Source organism: Arvicola amphibius, chromosome 6, assembly GCF_903992535.2.
Source record: "Arvicola amphibius chromosome 6, mArvAmp1.2, whole genome shotgun sequence".
Taxonomy (NCBI): domain Eukaryota; kingdom Metazoa; phylum Chordata; class Mammalia; order Rodentia; family Cricetidae; genus Arvicola; species Arvicola amphibius.
In genome coordinates, this window is record NC_052052.2 from 148,488,041 (window position 1) to 148,501,366 (window position 13,326).

Below are 13,326 nucleotides of genomic sequence, written 5' to 3' on the forward strand. Positions count from 1 at the left end.
TTCTAATCTCTGCAGAGAGGTCAATTTCTTACTGATGAAAATGACTTTTCTTGTTTCATTTCCCTGCTCCCCTGTGGTTTTCTTCCCTATCTCCGTTTCTCCAGGCTCATTTCATTCTGTTTCATTGGCCACATCCTTCTCTTCTGCAGACTTTGAATCGCTTGGCTGGCAGTTGGGTGCTTGCCCCTGCCTTGGAGACTGACCGCTACTCACCCGAGATGACTATCAGCCCCCTCTCCCGCAGTGTCACGGTTGCTTCTGTAAACACTCTGATATTTCTTCTGTCACCCTCCCCTGCATGGTCACAATGAACTAGATAGAAGAAAGATGCTGCCAGCCATTACTATTTGTGCAGGGTTCCCCAGGATCCACGCAGACCCCAGAATCCTCAGATACTGTGCATCCTCTCCTGTGAGCCAAGCCACTCCTGGGTTGCTTATAGTATTTAATACAAACTAAATACTATGTGGATAGTTATGCTCTACTATTTAGGGAGCAATAGCAATAGCAAGGAAAATGTCTACATGTATGAAATAGAGATGCATACACTCTTTCTCTCTCTCTTCCAGAGACAAGGTCTCACTGGCTGGTAAGAAACAGGCTATATATCCAAGCTAGCCACAAACTCCCAGAGACCAGCCTGCCTCTGCCTCCTGAGTACTTGGATTAAAAGTTTGGACCACGACACTAGACACAACTTTCTTCTGCTGTGTGATCCATCCACAGCTAGTCAACTCCATGTCATGTCTATGAAAGCTGTGGACAAGGGAGGAGGGCAGTATTTGTGTAAAGCACGTGGTTATCAACAGCTGTCAATCACTCAGAGATAAAATGCTGTGAGAGAGATCACACTGTCTTGGAGAATGCTGTCGGTCAAGCCTCACATTTGCCATCCCAGTATCCGAGAGGTGGGAGCAGGAAGATGGCAAGTTTGAGGCCCCCTGGGTTCCACAAGGAGACCCTGCCTCAGCAATAAAACAAGACAGAAAGACTGCTCCCTGCTCCAGATTTCCCTAGTCGTTTTATGTCCTACCACTCAAGCGAGACTGTGGCCACGATGTTCATTATCTGCCTTTAAGGACATATGATCCATCAGGGCAGGGGGATTCTGGGTAGGCAGACATATGACCCTTGAAGGCATGGTGATGGCATGCACACACAGGCTGCAAAGGCCACAGGAAGGGCTGAGTCCAGAGGCAGGACACAAGTGAGTTTAGAAGAAGGGGTGACCACTGTGGCCACACTCCTTCATGGGGTTGGGCTTCTGGGGGACCCAGTCATCCATTATCCCTCACTAATACACACTTCCTTCCCTTACTTTCCCTTCCCTCCTTCCCTTTGTATGCTTGCTTCTTTCTGTCCTCCCTTCCTTTACCCTCCTCCTTCCCCTCCCCTCCCCTCCTCTGTCCTCGTTCTCCTCCTTTTCTTTTTTTCTCTCACTGTAGTCCAGGCTGGCCTTGGACTCATGACCCTCCTGTGCTTTCCTCTGATTATAAGACATGTACTATTTTCTCTACTCTGAATTGCCATTCACCACTCATTTCCGACACCAGCCAAGGCCCCCTCCCTCACACCTCACAATCAGTTCAGTGGCAGAGACAACAGCTGGGTATCTTCTAACTGGTTCTGTTTTGACATTATCTCATGCAGATAGAATCTCATCCCGAAGGCTGAGGCTCGCTCTCCAGCACTGCCCCCTTCCTATGCCCATCCCAGCCCCGGTGGTTTGCCCTGGGCTCCTGACCTCCAGCCATAAGTGGGAGCTCCCATGATACCCTGGGGTCAGTACTTTCTGCGTCATTGCACCCAAGTCAGGGAAACAGGCATAGCAGCTTGTCGTAAAAAATGATAGGTGGAGAGATGATCAGGACAACTCTGGAGACTCCCCTGGCCTCTCTGAGCGGCTACCTGGTAAGGAGCTTATTTGGTACAAATCTTATCCCTTCGTGGTTCCAAGGAAGCTTCATCACATGGATGAGGTGGGGCTGCGTTGGTGGGCACTGGTGGTCAGCATAGCTCCAGTAGCTTTCCTCTCCCTGGAGGTAGGAAATGGCGGCTTCTAAATCCTTCCTGTGCTTTTCCGCGACCAACACCAGTTCTGAAGCTGCCATCGCTCCACCAGCACACAATACAGTCTGGAGATGCCAAGGGTGGCAGGAGCTGGGGACAAGGAGGTACACAATGCTTCCTATGACATTACCCTCCCCACCAAGCATTCTTTTACTTTTGCATATATGAGCATTTGCATATGTGCATACGTGGAGGCCAGAGATTGATGTCAAGAATCCACCTCAATCCCTCTCCACCTTATTTTTGGCGGTCACTAATCTAGTTGGATCCGCTGCCAGCATGAGACAAGGATCCTCCAGTCTCTGCCTCCTCAAATCTGGGATCACAGACACAGCGCCAGGCCAAGCATTTCAAATCCTGGGTATTGTGTTCAGGTTTTCATGCTTGCATGGGAAACACTGTACTCCTGCGCCAGCTCCCTGGCCACTTGCATTGTTTAGGGTTCAAGCTCAGCCATCTATAGACCATCCACTGCTGAGAGAGGTCAAGCTCCCGCGTGCCCCAGTGACCTGTCTGAGCATCAGCAGCAGTGCACCCAGGACTCCTGATGGGGAGGTAGGTGAGCACTCTCTCTGGCACTCTTCCAGCATCTATCAGAGTATGACCTCATACCCTCCACAGGAGCTCCGGGTGTGGTTGCTCTTTTCCTCTGTGGAGTTTTTCCAGCCTTTGCCAAAAAAAAAAAAAAAAAAAAAAAAAAAAAAAATGAAGCAAGTTCCTGTATTAAGACTGCTTGGAAAATACACAGATTTTTTTTTTTAAAGAAAAAACTTTCTAGGTTTTTTTTTTCTTTTCCTAAATAAGGAAATAAAATTCAGATGATTAATTCAGGGATGGTCTCAACCAATCTTTGAAATTAATTCTTTCCAACCTTTCTTTATTTGGTAGTACTGTGTCTTTGGCACTGGTATGAACTCAGGATTGAATTCTTCTGGCTCTGTCCCCTGTTAAACAAAGGGTTCACACGGCCTCTAAACACTTTCTACCCGGGTAAAGGAAATAATTGGACTGAATGATGTGGGGTCCCTTTGTGCCGTGGCTCTCATAGTGCTAGGACCCAGGACAGACTACACAGCCACACTCTTGGCCTTTATCTTCTACAGCACCTGAGCTGAGTCTTGGCGTCTATACCATTGGGGCACCCCATGTCCTCCTAGCTCCCACAGAGCTATAGCTGAGTCCCTGTGGCCACGTCATTAGCCATGCTCCTGAATGCAGAGGTAGTTGTCGGGATTTAGGCAAGGACTTAACTATATCTTGTGTCCCAGACACAATGTGGTGTCCCAGGTGTGGAAACCTTCTAACACCTCCTCTCCCATATGGATCTTAGAATTTTTTTTCTAATAGTTTAGATGAAAGCATTAAGATAGCATGTTTTTATTGGCTTGTATCTGAGTCCAGGGAATTTCTACTGAGATTTCCAGGTTACCGTGCCCTGGAACAAAGAATCAAACCAGGGTTGCATAGACAGTGATAAAAATAGAGACCAGTTTATTGGGAGAGAGGAATGCACTCCTGAGGATGGAAGTGGGCCAGAGGGCTGGCCACGACGAGAAGCTCAAAGGCCCTGGGCCCAGGAGTAATAGCCTTTATAGACCATTTGATTTGCATAGTGTCTGCCTTCTCCTACACTGATGGTTTGCATATTGTCCACCTCCTTTGGCGTCTGGAGGTCACGGGGCTTTTTGCAAGCATTCTTTGCTTTGTGTGTAGCCCACATCCTGAAAGGGTTCCAGTCTTTTACCATTGGTGCCTTTCATGTATACATCATGATGCTTTGGAGCCTCCTTCTGCCCCCAACCTTGTTCCTTAATGTCACTTTGTTGTGATGAGATCTCTGGTCACACTGACCTTTGAGATAGCTGGATCGGGACAGAGGATAGAACTGGCATTGCCCCAGTGAGGCACAACCTCATCCAGCTGCCCTGATGCTAAGATCCCCATGAAACCAAGGGAAATAAACTCGTGGCTTTGGTGGCCTCTAACACTAACCCTTAGAGGTCATGTTGCTAGGCAGTATTCTCTTTTTTTTTTTTTTTTTGGGTTTTTTTTTTTTTTTTTTTCGAGACAGGGTTTCTCTGTGGCTTTGGAGCCTGTCCTGGAACTAGCTCTTGTAGACCAGGCTGGTCTCGAACTCACAGAGATCCGCCTGCCTCTGCCTCCCGAGTGCTGGGATTAAAGGCGTGCGCCACCACCGCCCGGCTGGCAGTATTCTCTTATCCACTTTGCCATAGGCAACCCCTCTCACTGATGGGGAATGACAGTAAGGGTTGCCTAATTGCTCTTCAGGAACTCAGATAGTTCAAGCTGGGCGAAGCCACTGACCATTTCCTTAGGCTCGTGTAAATGTCTAATGGGTAGGTAACCTTTGAACATCAGAGTGCCCCAAACTACACCCTCCAAGCACACGCATGCTGCCTGCACCCAGTGCAAAGCCTTGGCCTGGCACGTGCTGACCACTGATCACAGTGGTCTTCCTCACCACTGCCTCAGACCCCCATGTCTTTATCCTGTAACAACGCTGACCCCATCATCAGCCCTTGAGGCGGGAGGCTCCTGCTGTCCCATGCTGACCTCATGAGTGGATGATCTTTCTCTTCCATGAAGCTGGTCACTCCTGTGATTGGCGTGCTGTGATCCAGTGGTTCCCATTAGCATCCTTCACGCTAGCCAGGACTTAGTGCATGCAGCATCCTGCATCTTCTTTTCTTTATTAATTTTTTTGATCCCAAACTTATTTCAAGTTAACTGTTAAAGAAGGAGTCTACTTAGAGTGGAAGGATACAGGGGTCTAGTTCCCCTGAACTTCTCCCCTTTCAACTGCCTGAGATAATTCCCACAAGATCATAGAGATTATTCTCATCATTTCAGAAGTCTTAGAAATTTGTGAAGTGCTTGATGCATTCCAGTGGCTGTGTATGATAACAAGTGTGTAAATGTACATGTTCATACAGGTTTTACACACCTGATACAAACGCCATCAGGGAGGCACAATAGATCTGGACCAGGAACATTTTGTAGTAACTTCAAGAAGTCTTCTCTGCTCCTCCTTGGTTCTAGTGCCCTAATGCCACATCACGTTCTAAGCTGTCTGCAATGTCTTCTTTCAACACCACTGTGCAAGTTTCATCAATGGCTGTAACCTGTATGGAAAATAAGGATTGTTCTCAGCCTTCCCGATGCTGTGACCTTCTAATACAGCTCCTCATGTTGTGGCGACCCCCAAACATAACATTATTTTTCATTGCTTCTTCCTAACTGCAGTTTTGCTACTGTTATGGGTCCTAATATAAGTATCTGATACGCAGGATGTCATATATGCGACCCACAAAGGGGTCACGGCCCACAAGTTGAGAACCACTGTCCTAGAGGACCACTGTTGTCTCTCAGCCTGATCATCAGATGACGACAACAGCGGACCCCAAGGAAATGGGAATTTCCCCTGGCATCTCAGGCTGTGAGAGAGAAAAGGGTGCCAGCCAGATGGTAGCGTTTACCTTGGGATTTCACACAGTTCTCACCACTTCTCAGACCGCCTCATAGGACAAGACTGAAGCCCAGACAATGGTGGGCAGGACCACACCTTAACCAGAACAGCTTAGATGTGCATATCCCTGGTCATTTAGAATCTAATCTAATCTCAGTTTAGAAGCAAAAGGATGGGCATGAGACAGAGTTCCTGGGTATTTGTCCCTCTTCCTAAAGTGGCCTCACTGAATAAATCTCCCCCTTTTGCTTTTTACTGTTAATCTGGATGTTTCAACTGGATTCTCAGGATGTGTGACCAACTTGTCTTTTTAGGGTATGACCCCTAACTTGGTAATAAAACTATGTTTTGTCTGGACCACCAGCTGGTCCATCTACCCATCTATCTCACACTTGCTGATTCCTCTTGATTCCATCCCTCACATGCAGAATAGCATCCAGCTGTTCAGACCCTGCTGGTGGCCTTCCCTCTACTCCTGCCTCTGCCTTCTTTGCTGCTGTTGGCAGTGATGGCTGTGAGACCTTCTTCCCCTTGGAGTGCAGGAAGCCTGCCACATGCCTTCCTAAGGTGCCTTTGACACTTGCTCTATCTGTCCCTGAAGTCGCATTCCTCACACGGCTGCTTCAGGGCTACCTTTCCTGAAATCCCCCACACAGGAAGACACTCTGCAGAGCTGGCTCCAGGTCCTGTTTCTGCTGCCTTCACCCACTCTTTGTCAAGCCTGACCCAGAGGAGGTGGGCAGCACAGCCTTAGGGGTGAGTGCCTGAGAGGAAGCAGAGACACCCGGAATTCAGGGGCCAAGCTAGTAATGCCTGTGTAGAACGCAATGCGGAGCACCCCGGCACATAGCAAGTCCTGTACATGCGCTTTGTGGTGGGGGAGGGAGGAAAGGCACTGATAGCTCAGTTAGACACTGTTTGGCCTCCAGAGCTACGGTTTTGTCTCATTAAAGGCTTGTTAGTTTATTTTTTATGTGTATACATGTATACATGGTGCACATAGAAGTCACACTCCCTGATGAAACTCAGGTCACCAGGCCGTGCAGCAAGGACCTCCGGCTGTTGAGCAGTCTCACTTTAAAGAGATTTTAACAGCAAGGTCTTCTCCTCTTCTGGGTTCACCACCGTACTCTTGCCTGCCTGCTCCTGCTCTGAGCTCTGATCAGCCACACTGCCATGCTTGAGGTGTGCCTGCCAGCCTGTCTCCATCCTCTCTTTCTTTGCTTCTTCTTTTATAATGAGAACTCATATTTTTCTGTCTAAAAAATACATGTTTGCATTAGTGTGTATAGTATGAAGGAGACACAAAAGGGTAGGCTGAATATGATCAAAACACGTTATAACATTATAGAGTGTCACAAGGAAACTCTTATGTATAACTAATAGAATGTTGACAAAACTCATTTATCACTACATGTGTGTGTATGAGAGAGAGAGAGAGAGAGAGAGAGAGAGAGAGAGAGAGGGAGAGAGAGAGAGAGGGAGAGAGGGAGGGAGAGAGAGAGAGACTGGGGGTGATGGGATGATCATGTCACAGTGTGGGGGTGACAGCCATAGGACAACTTTGAGAGAAGCCAGTCCTCTTCTTCCGCCTTTACACAGGTTCTAGGGATCAAATTTAGGTCACCTGGTTTGGGTGACAAACACCTATACTCACTGAATCTCCTCATCAACCCCCCCCCCCAAACAAACAAACAAAAAAAACCCTTTACAACAAAGAAGAGAGCAGAGAGAACTCTCTTGGTCTCCCAGCCCACCACACAAAGAAATGACTAAAAACCACCATCTGCAGTTCAGAAAGTGGAGCCTCACCTGAGCCCAGCCACACCGCTCTCTTGACCTGGGTTATAGCCTTCAGAACTGAAGGAAAGTAAATGCTCACTACTTAAGCTCCAGGCTGTGGTATCCTGCTGCTGGGATAGTCACAGGTGGCAAACCTAGCCTTACTCTAGAAGTGAGGACAGAATCTCGGGGCCCAGGGTGCCAAGCCTTGCGTTCTGAACGCCACTATTTCAGCGTCCGTTCATGAACCATCTTTGTGAATGGAGACAGCAGGCGGCATGAACAGAACACAACGCTCCCTTTTACGCCCGGGCCGCGTCCACTGTCGCTGTACCTGCTGGCAGCTAGCTGCACATGGCAGCAATTCACAGACACCCTGGGAACGGTGCCCCAGAAACAGTCTTCCCCACAGAGCTCTGCCCTATTTTTGAGAATAACCGTGATGATGCCCCGGGGCGGAACTTCAGTCCTTCAGAGCGGAGGAGAAATCAAAGGGCTGCGGCATGGCCTCTGCAGTGGGCCTGTGACTCTGGTCAGTGCTCATGGATGCTGTCTGAGGTGGTGTTTCACAGGGCAGCGCAGTGTGAGGACCCTTGTTGGGGGACAATAACATGTCTGAATCCCTCCTCTGACATCATGAGCTCAGTTCAGGCTCAGTAAAGTACCATTAAAACATTCTTAAAAATTCAAGACTCTACTTCCACATAGTCCAGGGTCTATTAGGACTATGGGGCAGGCAGGACATTGACCACTGTGGAGATGGCAACTCAGGGTGTCAATGTAGAATTTTCTACATTGTAGAAAGTCTGCAATGTGGAATTTTCTGTTCTCTTTCCTATTCCTTGTCTTTAGAAGAAAAACTAGCTCGGTTCTATAATCTCATATACTTGGAAGGCCGAGGCAGAGGATCACAAGTTTGTGACCAGCCTGGGTAAATAAGAGAGTCTGTTTCAAGTTTCCAAAAGCGAAAAAGGGCTGAGGTATTCCTCAGTGGGAAAAAGTGCTTGCTGTACAGGTGTGAGGACCTGAGTTCAAATCCCCAGAACCTATGTAAAAGCCAGAAAAGGAGTGTAGGAATCTGTAGTCCCAGTGTTCTGCCGCAGTGACGGGGTGGGGTGGGGGCAGAGACGTGAGCATCCTCAGAAGTACATAAGACAGATAACTTGACACACTCGAGGGAAGAACAACGAAGAGATCTTATATCAAATGAGGTGCTTGAGGTGGTGCGTGTGCCTGCACGTGTACACGTACACAGGCGTACATGCATGTGCACACTCACACACCGAGGTTAAGGGTTTTTTTTTTTTTTAAATTAAAAAGTGGGCTGAGGATGTAGCTCACAGTAGAGCGCTTGTCCAGCATGGGTGAGGCCTGACTTAATCCCAATTACTACAAGGAAAATTAAGAAAGGAAGGAGAGTGAAATATGCTGGGGATGCTCACATCTGATTGGATGCAAGAGATTTTGAATGGGAACATATTTTCCTACATTTTAGATGCTGTTTTGTTATTTTTTTTTATAATGATGAACATATTTCCCATGGTCTTTGGGCTTTCTGTTTCTAGGACAGCATCTGGACACTCTTGTTTGCAGGCCTTACTTCAGAGCATGTCATGTTCAAGTGACCGGCCACTGCGTAGCCAGCGCCTGGTGCTGGCTGCTGTCCACACTGTCATCATCCTGTACTCTTGGTCATACAAAGCATGAGGTAGTTCTGAGTGATAAGAGAATGAATTAGCACTCGGTCATGCCTGGGTCTCAGTGCCGTTCTGTTTTACGAGTCATTGGGAACACGGCCAAGACATTTGCTGGCTGTGTCACTTCTGCCTCTGGGAGCAGCTGTCTGGAACATTACACCGGGTAGTGGCAGTGTGTAAGCAGACTGTGGTTTGTCAGGATGCCTCAGAGAGGCCGTCAGGTCTGCAGGTTCTCTAACCTCACCCCTCCAGACAGTGTGGGCAAGTGTTCGAGCCTGCGCAGAGCAGCACCCAGCCCACTGGCCTGTCTGTCCTCTCTGCCTCCAAGTTTCTGACTACGACTTGAGAGTTTCACCCCTGGGTGCATGGACATGAGGACAGGACTGCTCAACTTTTTGGAGCCTGTCCTGTCTGCTCACCCTGAAGCCTACCTGTGCTATCGACAGAGGCCTCCAGGAAGTCAGTAGCCACCACCACGTGGAGTTTCATCCTTTAACTCTTCCTTGACTGAGTCCAAGTCAAAATTGTGTGTGTATGTGTATGCATGTATAAGTGTATACATGTAGCTGCACACACATGTACCAAAGACCAAGGGCATATACATGTGCATCTTTACCACACAAACTACACATCGCAAAGATACCTCATACACACAACAACATTCACATATCATAGTCATCACATATATTCCCACACATGCTACATATCTGACACACAATAAGCACTTCCACACAGGCCACACAAAACAACACACAGTATTATGAGTACATCAGTATTCATATATCACACACATTCTCACTCAATAAATGTAACACACAGCACACGTGCACCACAGGCCGTTTCCTCAGGCACACCCCACTCCCCACACACCATGTGCCACGCTTAGGTACCACACGTGCACACAGACAGTCTGCGTTCAGATTCCTCCACTTGGTCACTATTTTCTTGACTCCAGGCTTGACCCTAGGAGGGATTTCAGACTGAGCTTTGTATAGAGAGAACACGAGGGGACGGCAGGGTCTCCTTTAGCACTGGCCAACGACATGTTTCCACTCAGCACATCTTCTGGCATCCATAACACAAGCACTGTATAAGGCAGAGTGAGGGGGTCCCGTAAAGACAGAGGGGATACCCCTGCTTTCATGAAGCTTAGGGTCTGTACAGAGGAGATACAAATAAGAAATGGGCATGCCAGCAAATACCATGGCCCAGCTGACAGGCAGGAAACAGAACCCAGGCAGAGCAAAGCTGATTGCTGATGGTCGGAGACCCTTTCAGGAGAGAGGCGGGGATGGGGGGGCAGGATGCAGAGTGTGGTCTCTGAGTGAGAGGAGGCAGGGTAGAGGACCCTGCTGGTCTTGTCTGTCATGTAGGTCTGCCCCCTGTGAAGATGCTCACAAAAGGGTTTGTGGGGGCACCAGAGACTCTGCATCCACAAGCAGACATGTACCCATAGAGCTCACAGCAGGGGCAGGAAACCCTGGGGTAGGTGGGGTGTGAAGGAGGAAAATGGGACTGGGTTGTGGGGGAGGGGCAGCTCAACTGTCAAGAGGGGGAGGGAGGACCAGCATCTCAGGGTCATTTCTCATCATTACAATATAAAATACTTTCTAGTTTGTGGAAGTACTGAAGAACAGAGATTGCAGGCGTTTGTGTGTGTGTGTCTGTGTGTGTGTGTGTGTCTGTGTCTGTGTGTGTGTTCTTGGAGACTTCACCTAGCTTTCCTCAGTGTCGAGACATCTCACAGTCACAGTCAAAACTGGGTGCCTTCCTTTCTCAGCTGCTGTGCCTGTTTATACAAGACCTGCACAAACTGAGCCCTTCAGCATTCCATCCTGGAGGGGGGAGGGGCTTACAAGGCCCAACCCCTCCCCAACGGTCTAAAGGCAGTTACCTTACAGTTGGGAGAGAGAGAGAGAGAGAGAGAGAGAGATTCTTCAGTGCTGTGGCCCCAAGTAAAATGCTTGTGCCCTGTAAATAAGTCCTCGCCCACGCTTCTGTAAGTAACCTTCATTAAACTCTTTGGTTCACTAGAAACAAACAAATCCCCGTGGAAGTAGAGGCTGGACTATTTGGGAAAAGGGGATCAGTGGGAGAGGGAAAGGGGGAGTGATTATGATCAAAATATGTTATATACATGTATGAAAATCTCATAGTGAAACCCATTACAATATATAATTAATATATGCTAATATAAACTTCAAAAAAAAAAAAGAGGCTAGAGGAGTACCTCAGTTGGTCAAGTGTTTGCCTGGAGAGGCTGAGGATCTGATTTTGGTCTCTAGTGCCACATAAGAAAAGCCAGGTGCTGTGTGTCATTCCCTGGGATACACTGGCCAGCTAGTCTAACCTAGTTGGTGAGCTTCAGGTGACTGAAAGATCTTGTGGCAAAGGAGTTGGCACCCAACATTGTCTTTGGCCCTCCACATATATGTGCACCCACACACATGCACGCACATAAAACCAAACAATGTAAAAGTCTGAGGGTTTTCTAGTTGGGAAATCCTATGGACTGAACTGTAGACTGTTTTGAGGTTTTCCACTTTGCCTGCCCTAAAGGCTTCCATGCTGCCGTAGGGTCATCACGAGTCTGGAGTCTCCCTTAGTCTACAGCAGGGCAAAGTGTTTTCTCTTCCATACCCTTAGCACTGTGGAGAAAGTTCTGACCCGTGGTCCTGTGGAATTCCATTCCAGATGAGCATGCTTGGCAGTTTCTCAGATTGAATTGCACTTGTGGATTTGGGGAGAGGACCGCAGACACAAGCCCTCTCTCTAGTTCACACTCCGAGCACGTGGAAGACCCAGCTGACTTCTTGGTAGTCTCGACCCCCACCTCTTGGTCCGGTGGCTGTCTGCTAAGCTTCTCTGCTGCCAGGTGATTGTTTTTATTGTTTCACAGATTTGTCAGAAGTGTTCAGTAATTCATGCCCACCCTGAAGGTCAGAGACAAATTCCACTTCCTGTGTGGGAGAAGTGAGGGGTTTGGGTGGTACATTGCACCTTCCTAGCAAGCAGGAAATATCACTCATATCACGTTTGATTATCATAAACTCATCCTAGCTGTCTTTTCTGTCTGTGGGAAGGTGACATTTTGAATACTAATACCTTTGACAATCTGGTGGACAAGGACTGCCTGCTGTCTAGCCAAAGTCTCAGGGGAGGCTGCTAACTAAACCAGGGAGGTTTTGATTTGCATAAACCCAAGGGAAAGTCCAGGTAGGGAAAGACTGGTAAGCTACACTCCTTATAGCTTGCAGAGCCCCAAAGGCCCATTTATTGTTTATTTGCTTTCTTATTTTTTTTTATTTAAATAACATTTTTGTTTATTTATTATTTTTATTTTATTTTTTCCAGGATTTTTAAAAATTTAAATAACATTTTTTCATTTGTTTTACATACCAAGCAGTTTCTGCTCCCGCTTCTCCTCCTGTTCCCCCCTCTCTTACCCATCTACCCACTCCGCATCTGCTCCTCTTCCATGTCCATTCAGAAAGGGGCAGGCCTCCAATGAGGCCCATGTATTTAAAGAGGTTTGGTCCCCCCATGGCTTTATTCTGGAGTGTTGGTACCTTTAGGAGATAGAGACTTTTGGAAGGAAGGCTGTCACCTGGTCATGTGTCCTTTAAGGGAGATACTGGGCCTCTCTGGCCCCTCCTCTTTCTCTATGACACAGACTACCACCATGGTGCACTGTGCAACTGGAGACCCAAAGCCACAGGACAAAGTTACCATAAATGAAACCTCTAGAATGGTCGGTCAGATTAGGGAAGCCGATCATTGCAGATGTCTGCCCTAGCGATGGGAGCTGATGAAACATCCCCTCTGAAGTTACCTATGGACCAGAGAGGAGGAGCGCAGGCATACTAAGGAGAGAGCATCTTAATGGTTTGTGAGTGAGGCTGCTGAACAGACATCAATTAGGGTCCTGCTGTCCCTTTGGAGGTGGCTGTCCATCAACAGGGGCTTGCAGAAGGGTGACCTGTGGCCTAGTGGTTCTTGCTCCTGCTTGCACAACTCATGACTGGCTGGCATAAAGGCAGTACCTGGACGGCCAGAATCGTAGGGATTTGGGACTCAGTGAGTTCCACAGGCCAGAAGTGCAAGATCAAGAATAACTCCTGAAGGACTAGGGAGCATCCCCAACTAGGTGTCTAGAGGTCGTGTATCTCTCCAGTGTCCTCTGAACTTGGTGTGTATATGTTCAAGCTTGCCTTCTGGAAGGACAGGAATGACATTGAGGGCCCTGCCAGGTGACCCCTTCTTCACTAACTGCACGTGCAGTGCCCCCAT